Source organism: Homarus americanus, unplaced genomic scaffold (genome assembly GCF_018991925.1).
Source record: "Homarus americanus isolate GMGI-L3 unplaced genomic scaffold, GMGI_Hamer_2.0 scaffold26270, whole genome shotgun sequence".
Lineage (NCBI taxonomy): Eukaryota > Metazoa > Arthropoda > Malacostraca > Decapoda > Nephropidae > Homarus > Homarus americanus.
The window spans coordinates 7,814-18,104 of NW_024723843.1; the positions used below are offsets into that span (position 1 = coordinate 7,814).

The 10,291-nt window shown below is 38.5% G+C and overlaps 1 long non-coding RNA gene across 1 annotated transcript; it reads left to right on the forward strand.

Annotated features, from left to right (window-relative positions):
* Positions 1–403: 403 nt before the first annotated feature.
* Positions 404–3,972, forward strand: LOC121863971. Its single transcript, XR_006088524.1, has 2 exons — positions 404–452; positions 3,674–3,972. It is a non-coding gene; the product is annotated as an uncharacterized LOC121863971 (long non-coding RNA).
* Positions 3,973–10,291: the final 6,319 nt, after the last annotated feature.

Genomic DNA, 10,291 nt, shown 5'->3' on the forward strand with positions numbered 1-10,291 from the left:
GTAGGTTGAGCTGCTGTATACACTACTGTGAGCTGTTGAGCTGCTGTACTCACTGTACTACTGTACACTACTTGCTGAGCTGCTATATATACCGTAGGCTGACTGTAGGTTGAGCTGCTATATACACTACTGTAGGCTGAGCTGCTGAGCTGCTATACACTACCGTAGGTTGAGCTGCTGTATACACTACTGTAGTTTGAGCTGCTAGGCATTGTAGGTTGAGCTGCTATATATACACTACTGTATTGAGCTGCTGAGCTGTTATATACACTCACTGTAGGTTGAGCTGTTATATACACTACTGTAGGTTGAGCTGCTATATACACTACTGTAGGTTGAGCTGCTATATACACTACTATACCTGTATGTTATTCTCCTTAGGGATGGCACACGACTGGAAGTTATAAAGTGGTAGACGAACACCGCGAATTTATGGATGATGTTAAGAGAAGGTGCAAGTTTATACATAATCTCAACCCTTAGTTATCCTTCTGACATAACCTAAAGTAACGTTAACCCTAACATTAATCTAACATTAATCTAACAACATAACTCAACCCTAACATTAACCTAACCCTACATTAACCTAAACATTTAACCTAACATTAACCTAACATTAATCTAACATAATATTAACCTAACCCAACATTAACCTAACCCAACATTAACCTAACAACATTAACCTAACCTTAACATTAACCTAACCTAACATTAACCTAACCCAACATTAACATTAACCTAACCTAACATTAACTCAACCTAACATAACATGAAACTAACATAACATGAACCTAACTCCAACATGAACCTAACATAACATTAACCATTAACCGAACCTAACATTAACCTAACATAACATTAACATAACATTAACCTAACCTAACATTAACCTAACCTAACATTAACCTAACCCAACATTAACCTAACCTAACATTAACCTAACCTAACATTAACCTAACATAACATGAACCTAACATAACATGAACCTAACCCAACATGAACCTAACATAACATTAACCGAACCTAACATTAACCTAACATAACATGAACCTAACATAACATTAACCTAACATAACATTAACCTAACATAACATTAACCTAACCTAACATTAACCTAACATAACATTAACCTAACCCAACATGAACCTAACATAACATTAACCTAACATAACATTAACCTAACCTAACATTAACCTAACATAACATGAACGTAACCCAACATGAACCTAACCCAACTTGAACCTAACATAACATTAACCGAACCTAACATTAACCTAACCCAACATGAACCTAACATAACATTAACCTAACCTAACATTAACCTAACCCAACGTGAACCTAACATAACATTAACATAACCCAACATGAACCTAACATAACATTAACCTAACCTAACATGAACCTAACATAACATTAACTAACCATTAACACTAACCTAACATTAACTAACCCAACATGAACATAACATAACACCTAACATAACATTAACCAACCTAACATTAGCTTCTTAACATGAACTAACATAACATGAACCTAGCAACATGAACCTAACATAACATTAACCTAACCTAGCATTAACCTAACCCAACATGAACCTAACACCCAACATTAACCTAACCCAACATTAACCTAACATAACATTAACCTAACATAACATTAACCTAACTCAACATGAACCTAACATAACATGAACTAACCCAACATGAACCTAACATAACATTAACCTAACCCAACATTAACCCTAACCCAACATTAACCTAACATAACGCATGAACCCTAACATAACATGAACCTAACATAACATGAACCTAACATAACATTAACTTCAACTTAGCATTAACCTAACCAGCATTAACCTAACCCAGCATGAACCTAACATAACATAGACACAACGCAGCATGAACCTAACATAACATTAACCTAACATAACATGAACCTAACATAACATTAACCTAACCCAACATTAACCTAACCCAACATGAACCTAACATAACATTAACCTAACCCAGCATTAACCTAACCCAACATGAACCTAACATAACATTAACCTAACCCAGCATTAGCTTCTTAACATAGACCTAACATAACATTAACCTAACCCAACGACAACCTGGCAACATGAACCTAACATAACATTAACCTAACCCAACATTAACCTAACCCAACATTAACCTAACCCAGCATGAACCTAACATAACGCCAGACCTGGCAACATTAGCCTAACTCGGCAGCGGACCTAACATAGCATTAACTAACTCAACATGGACCTAACATATGAACCTAAGCATAGACCTAAACATAACATGGACCTAACATAACATTAACCTAGCCCAACATTAACCCTAACCCAGCATTAACCTAGCAACATGAACCTAACATAACATTAACCTAACCTAACATTAACCCTAGCCAACATGAACCTAACATAACATTAACCTACCCTAACATTAACCTACCCTAACATTAACCTAACCTAACCTAACATTAACCTAACATAACATTAACCTAACCCAACATTAACCTAACCCAACATGACACAATCTAACATAACAAATACTAACACAACACACCCCAACTCAACACACCCCAACACGACACACCCCAACGACACACCCCAAACGACACACCCCAACCACGACACACCCCAACCGACACACCCCAACCACGACACACCCCGACCACGACACACCCGACCACGACACACCCGACGCGACACACCCGACCACGACACACCCGACAGCGACACACCCGGTACGACCCACACCCGGACACACGACCACAAGCCCGACACACTAACCCGACACACCCCAAGCCCCGACACACCCCAACCCGACACACCCCAACACGACACACCCCAACACTGTAACGGGCCGAATTTTCTCTTTTCATAATTTACCATCCAGATATTCTTTTCTGTTATGATTCATCAATTCTTTGGTTCTAAGTATATTTTAGATTCTTATACAAGTAATTCTCTTCTCAGTTATGTATGTTCTTTATCTTAAACTTTCATGATGTATATATTTAATAATTTCTATGCGGTGTCGTTAGTTCCACAATGTATATACCTGTCTTATCTTTCTCTTCTTGTACTTTCCAAGTCTTTCATTTCATTCATATACATTATATTCTCAGTTTCAATGTTCTTAACTTTCTGAAGTATACTTTGTTTTTTGTCATTCTTATACATGGGTTAGTCTGAGGAACCATGTTACTCTTAGTACAACACTTTTTATACTTACAAAGGGTAGCTCCCACTTCCTCTGAAGACTCGCATTTAATTAGGGAATTACCAGATATTGTTAAAAAACTGTGTCTTAGTTGACTTCTCTGAGATGGGTGGACGGATACAGGCAGTTATATGCATAGAGAGGCTGGCCACTTGATCTGGGACTGAGGACTGTGAGCTTGAGAGCAGTGTTAGAGATGGTGTTTAGATCTGTTAGGAGTGAAGGGGTCTCTCAGGCTACTGCTCAGTGGTAGATCAGCAATGTGTGGTGTCCAGCTAAAGACTGACTAGCTATACCAGGGCAGTGTAGAGTATACCCAAGACAATATACCATAACAACAGCATTATATTCTCTTAACATCATTGTCTCCTGTACAACACTGAGTATACCCAACAGAACCTAAGACAATATACCATAACAACAACATTATATTCTCTCAACAGCTCTGCCTACAGCTTATTCGTGGGAACAAGATGGACTTGACCGTCAACTGTCGAACGTATTGAACTCACTGAAGGAATCTCAAGAGTATTACTTCTTTGGAGTAAGAAAGAACTCGACCGATGACGGTAAAATTTTCTTCGAAATCACACAGACGGCAGTACAACTCTTGTCCATGTAGTGATGATTGTCTCACTTACATTACTTGTATTATTATTATTTTTATTAACCATTCCTAGTTGATTTAGTACCATAAGCTGTTGAAGCCCAGTCTTGTACAGAAGTAAACGTTAATAGTTTATTATGGTGTTTTAGTATTGCCCAAATTTCACCACATTGTAGTATTAGCTCTAATTATTCCTTTGCAGCATCATGGATAAATAAAATTACACTGTTTCCTCGTAATTTTGAGCTGCCAGTCCCTCTTGTGCAGGGGTGGCCAGCCTTTTGTGTGATGTGATCTACTTTTTCCACGGTTACCCTGACTCGATCTACCAGCCTAATATTCACCCATTGCCACTAAATACAGAGAGAGAGAGTAAACAAATAATATTTTTCAATAATTGTTAGGATATATTGTTAACATGACAAAATCATAAACTTGCTTTACTAATGAGATGGTTAGCACTGCATGTGGTGCAGGAGATTGGTCCTAGAGCAGGGCTGGGGAACCTACTGTAAGTGTCCAAGGTGGCACATGGCTGTACATGATGCTGGGAGTGATTAGTTTTTTATACAAGTGTTGGCTGGGGGATCATGTGAGTGGACAAATGTTTTAAAGTCCCTGCAGGTCAAATCAGTATTCAGGTAGTGACAGAAGTGAACGGTTGGTGTTGGTTTCGTTCTGTTCATAGTTTTTCTTGTGTTGTTTGTTAGTGAACATTGAATTGTTTTTAATTTTTTGAACAGGTTTCTTAAAGTGCTTGCCTTTATTTCAGTCTCCCTCTCTTATAATGTGTTAGTAAAACAAAATGAATACCAAGTTAATACAAATTTATTTTTATTATTTTAATGTCAAACAGAATTGGTGCCTTACTCAACAAGGGGGTACAGTACAGTACAGGTTGTACCTCTCTAGTCCGGGACCTGACCGGTGCCGGACCATGGAAATTCACCCTTTTCCTGGATAGATGGTGACTTGTGCTTACACGCGAGCACCACTTTCTCTGCTTCGTGGTCTCTTTGAAGACATATTGAAGGGTTAAATGTCGTACAGTAGCTTCTCAAATTTCGCGAGTTTTTAATTCGACGTTTTTTATTTGGGAAAAAAAATACACAATTTAAAATTTTGAAAGGCGGAAACTCAAATTTCGACGTTTTTAAAAGGCCTGTCAACGTTCAGACGTGCACAATCGTGTAAACAGCGTCATTTCTCTTATGTACAAAAGATTCATTATTGTTTATTACTGAATGTCTTTTTGATTGAATTAATGTTTATGTTTGCAAAATGAGCAATACAATTCATTGATAATACATAGAATATTAAAACACGCGAGGAAATGAGACAGCATTGTTTTAGTTGATACATATCGTTATTGCTTTACATAAGAATATGAAAGCAACACTTATTTACTGTTCAAACAGAGAGAGAGAGCGAGCGAGCCGAACTGCTGGATGTAAACAAACCTTAATTTCCCGCGGCTTTTTTTTTTTACGGGGTTTACCCCACCTGGGCACAGGTCACTGACCCACATTGGGGCCTGAGGGGCGAAAATTTAATACTCCTGTAATAATAATAATTCAGATAAGTAAAAAATAAATAATAATAATAGCTGCCTATCTTCCTATTGGGCAAGCTAAAATCGTTCCGTACCACAGAATGCCGGCTGACTAGAGAGGTACAACCTGTACTGTACTCGGCCTCCACAGGGGGGGTGTACTACAGGATGTAACACTCTAGTAGGGTTTTGGGGGGTTTCTTAGCATCCTGGGACAAACCAGGATATTTCCTTGGATTTCCCGCATCAGGTGATATTTGTATTAACTAATGCTATATGCTAATCCTACATACTGTACTTCATTAGTGTAGTATCTAAATTATTTGATAGGCAATTGATTTGATAAATTTTATTACACTGAAGCAAAGTTCTCTTTATTAACTTGCATACTGGTGTAAAAAAAGGTTTTGTTGTTCCATTACCCTCAAAAACTTGGGTCGACTTATAAACGAGGAATATCATAAATTAACGATTTCTTGGTAAAAAAAATATGGACCGACCAATAAAAGAGGGAGGATTATTATTACGAGACTTTACACTGAAACGAGGGTAGTTTCAACAAAAAATATTGTATATTTCCATTCAAGTATTTATTCAAGTCAATTAGGAGGTGTCATGGGTTTGGTATGAATCCGTGGTAGTAGGAGTGGATTATATTATATAAAGATAATAATATGTCGTATTTCTTATTTCTTACCGTAGAGTCCGATACCTTCACACTGATTACTTACAGGAGATTATGGCGTATCTACGTAGAAGTTCACTCCACCACTCGACATTCCATTATTTATACTTGATAAATGATGATTTAATGAATTCATTTAATTTTCAACATCCATCTAAGTTATTGGTTATACTATGTCATAACCAATCAGTCATTACCTTTAGTAATAATAAGATAGGATCACAGATACGGGCAGATAATTGCACTTACATTTATTTGTCAAGCTTCCATACAATGATTTACAATTTGCATGGATATGAGTTACTCACGTTCACGCTGTAATAAAATGAATCTTCTAAAACAGGGAATTTTAAACTTGGGGACACATTTGGTTACTCTACTATGGGTGGGACTTAACAGAGCCTTAATTCTTCAAGTGATACATTTACTGCCAGCCTGGATTGCTTTTGTTGCAACTAGGCTTCTGCACAAGAACTTCTTTCCACGGGCCACAGCAACAAAAAGTACTCTTGGGTTACCACACATGGTGTCGTGCAGGAGAACTCTGTAAGCGTGACTTGAATTAACCATCTAGGTGCAATAGACCAGCCTGAATTGCTTTTGTCGCAACCAGGCTTCCACACGTGATATTTCCACGGGGATAACAAACCTAGGTTAACACGCTTAGTCTCGTGTCGACCTTCCACGGCCATAACAACAAAAGGTACTCTTGGTGTACCACACATAGTCTCGCGTGACTTGAATTAACCATTTAGGTGCAATAGACCAGCCTGGATTGCTTTTGTCGCAACCAGGCTTCCACACGTGATATTTCCACGGGGATAACAAACCTAGGTTAACACGCTTAGTCTCGTGTCGACGACGGTTCACAGGACGGAGTGCGGTGGAGGACTCTGTGTGGTGTGGTGTGGTGTGGTGTCCTGCCCCCCCTTCAGGAGGGAGAGGATGGAGACGACGTCCTAACTAACCCATGGCTCAGGGGATACTGCTTAAAATGAGGTTTTTGGGTGTGAAGCGATGAACAGTACAACACTGTTTCACTGCCCACCCCCCTAAAGGCTGGCTGACATACACTAATTGAAAAATACATGTCCCAGTTATGCCTCGCCGGGCGTCTTATCTCTGGTAAAACAAACTTTGGAGTTGGTTGCGTGGGTAAGCCTAACGCAACCCATGACAGGAGGGAATATTATTGTAATACAACAGTTTTTTTAACTGAAAACCATTCGAAAACCGATTACGGTAACATCTTTTGAACAACGAAACAAAGTGAAAGTGGATTGTTTTCGTCATAATTTTATCCCACTTTCCACTGTAATACGTACGTCATTTCAGAAAAAATATTACATTTCTGTGAATGCATTATATCAAGCACAATATGAATAGAATACCATTGTAATATAACAGTATTTTAACCAAAAACTATTAAAAAACGAGTAACTTCTCTTGAACATCGGAAGGTTAGGTGAAATATTTTGTTTTCGTCATGTAATTTATCCTACTTTACATTGAAATACATCGTTTCAGCAAAACTACTATTTATTTCCGAGAATATATTCATTCAGGCACAGTTAAGGTAAAATATACATGTGATGTAACAGTTTTTTAACTGAAAACGATTCGAAAAACACGTGTACCGTCTAGCTGATACTCAACAGCTGGTGGTGCGTCATGCATCGTTGTAAACAATAGGAGGTTGAAGTAGATTACCGGGTATTATATTAAGTGTGAAATATCGAAAAGGTTTTTATTACCGGTATTTTTTGTAGATCAATGAGAACTGTGATACCGTATATGATAAGTTAGCCTGTGCTAAGAACTTCAACATAGACTACTGAAAGCCCGTTGTAAGGTAATTTAGCATATTGTAAGTTGGTGAGCTTCATTTACTGAAGGAACTGCACAACTTTTCATTACTAATTGGTGCGTATTTTATGTTTCCATTGTTTACTGGCAGTAAATGGTAAATATTTTTCATGTCTGAAGCTAAAAGTTGCTCCTCGCCCTTCCCATCATGCATGGGTCGACCTAACAAAACTATTACGCATGTATAGGACGACCCCCAAATTTTTGCCTAAAAATTTGGTCTTAAAAACTCGAACTATACAAGAGTATATACGGTACTTCTTTTCAGTTTTCACAGAAGAAATTCGCGAGGAAATTCCAGAGCTGGAACTGATATTTAGGGGAAAGGAAGAAGAGAAATTAAAGAATATCACTATCAGAAAAGAGGATGTTCAGAAGAGGATAAATAAACTAAAGAAGACAAAATCCCCAGGGCCGGATGAAATTTTCTCTTGAGTCTTGAAAGAGTGTAGGGAACAGATTAGCGGACCCCTCGAAAATTTATTTACAAAATCATTAGACACGGGAGTTGTGCCAGACTTGCGGAAACCGGCAAATGTAGTACCCATATTCAGAAAGGGAGACAGAGCATCAGCGTCAAATTATCGGCCGATCAGTTTGACGTCAGTAGTGGGGAAATTTCTTGAATCAATTATAGCAGATAGCATCGATCGCATTTAGAGAAAAGCAAATTAATTTACGACTCTCAACATGGGTTTACAAAGGGAAAATCTTGTCTAACAAATCTGATGTCGTTTTTTAGGAAAGTCTTCGAGGTAGTAGATACTGACGAAAATTGCCATGTTATTTACTTAGACTTTAGCAAAGGCTTCTGAAAAAAATTAAGGCTCATGGTATCGAGGGGAAAGTTTTAAATTGGATAAAATCATGGCTCACCGATAGAACGCAGAGGGTCAGCGTAGATGGTGTTAAATCTGAGTGAGGCCGTGTAACCAGTGGGGTTCCCCACGGGTCAGTACTAGGCCCACTCTTGTTCATAATCTACATAAACGATCTAGATACTGGGATCAGCAGTGACATAAGCAAGTTTGCGGATGACACCAAAATAGGGCGGCAGATTAATTCAGGGCAGGATGCAAATGCATTACAGGAGGATCTAAATAAACTGCAGGGGTGGTCTGAAAAATGGCAAATGAAATTCAACACCAGCAAGTGCAGCGTACTTAATATTGTAAGAACAAAATCTGTCAATGTATACAGCCTTAACAACATCAACCTAGAGAAGTCGACTTGTGAAAGAGACCTAGGGGTACTTGTAAGCCCGGACCTAAGGCCTAGAAAACAGTGCGTTAATGTTCGAAATAAGGCAAACAGAGTATTGGGTTTTATATCTAGAAGTGTAAGTAATAAGAGTGCAGAGGTCTTATTGTAACTATATCTTGCGCTAGTCAGGCTGCACCTCGATTATGCGGTTCAATTCTGGTGCCCTTATTATAGAATGGATATCAATTCACTAGAGTCGGTGCAGTGAAGAATGACGAAAATGATTCCGGGACTTAGAAACCTTCCATCAGGACAGGATAGGTTAAAGAAACTAAAATTGCATTCCCTAGAAAGACGAAGAGTGCAGGGAGATATGATAGAAGTATTTAAGTGGGTGAAAGGAATCAATAAAGGGGATATAGATAAAGTTCTTATAATATCCGAGCAGGATAGGACTCGAAGCAGCGGATTTAAGTCGAATAAGTTTAGGTTTAGGAGAGAGATAGGAAGGAACTGGTTCACAAATAGGGTGGTGGACGAGTGGAACAAGCTTAGCAACTGTGTAGTAAGTGCTGGAAAGTTTCAAAAGGAGACTGAATAGATTAATGGATGATTGAGAGTGGTAGTAACTCTCGACAGGAGCTGCCATGCACAGGCCAACCGGCCTATTGTAGACTCCTTATGTTCTTATACATAATGTTAACTTACCAGGAGGGAGGGAGGAAGGCCCACAAATTAACATTTACTAACAATAATAAACCAGACGGCCACGTTAGTTGTACTGTGTCTTAGTTATTACCTTAACACAGCCATACATAATGTTAACTTACCACGAGGGAGGGAGGAAGGCCCACAAATTAACATTTACTAACAATAATAAACCAGACGGCCACGTTAGTTGTACTGTGTCTTAGTTATTACCTTAACACAGCCATACATAATGTTAACTTACCACGAGGGAGGGAGGAAGGCCCACAAATTAACATTTACTAACAATAATAAACCAGACGGCCACGTTAGTTGTACTGTGTCTTAGTTATTACCTTAACACAGCCATACATAATGTTAACTTACCACGAGGGAGGGAGGAAGGCCCACAAATTAACATTCACTAATAATAATAAACCACCGCATTGTCTACATACAAG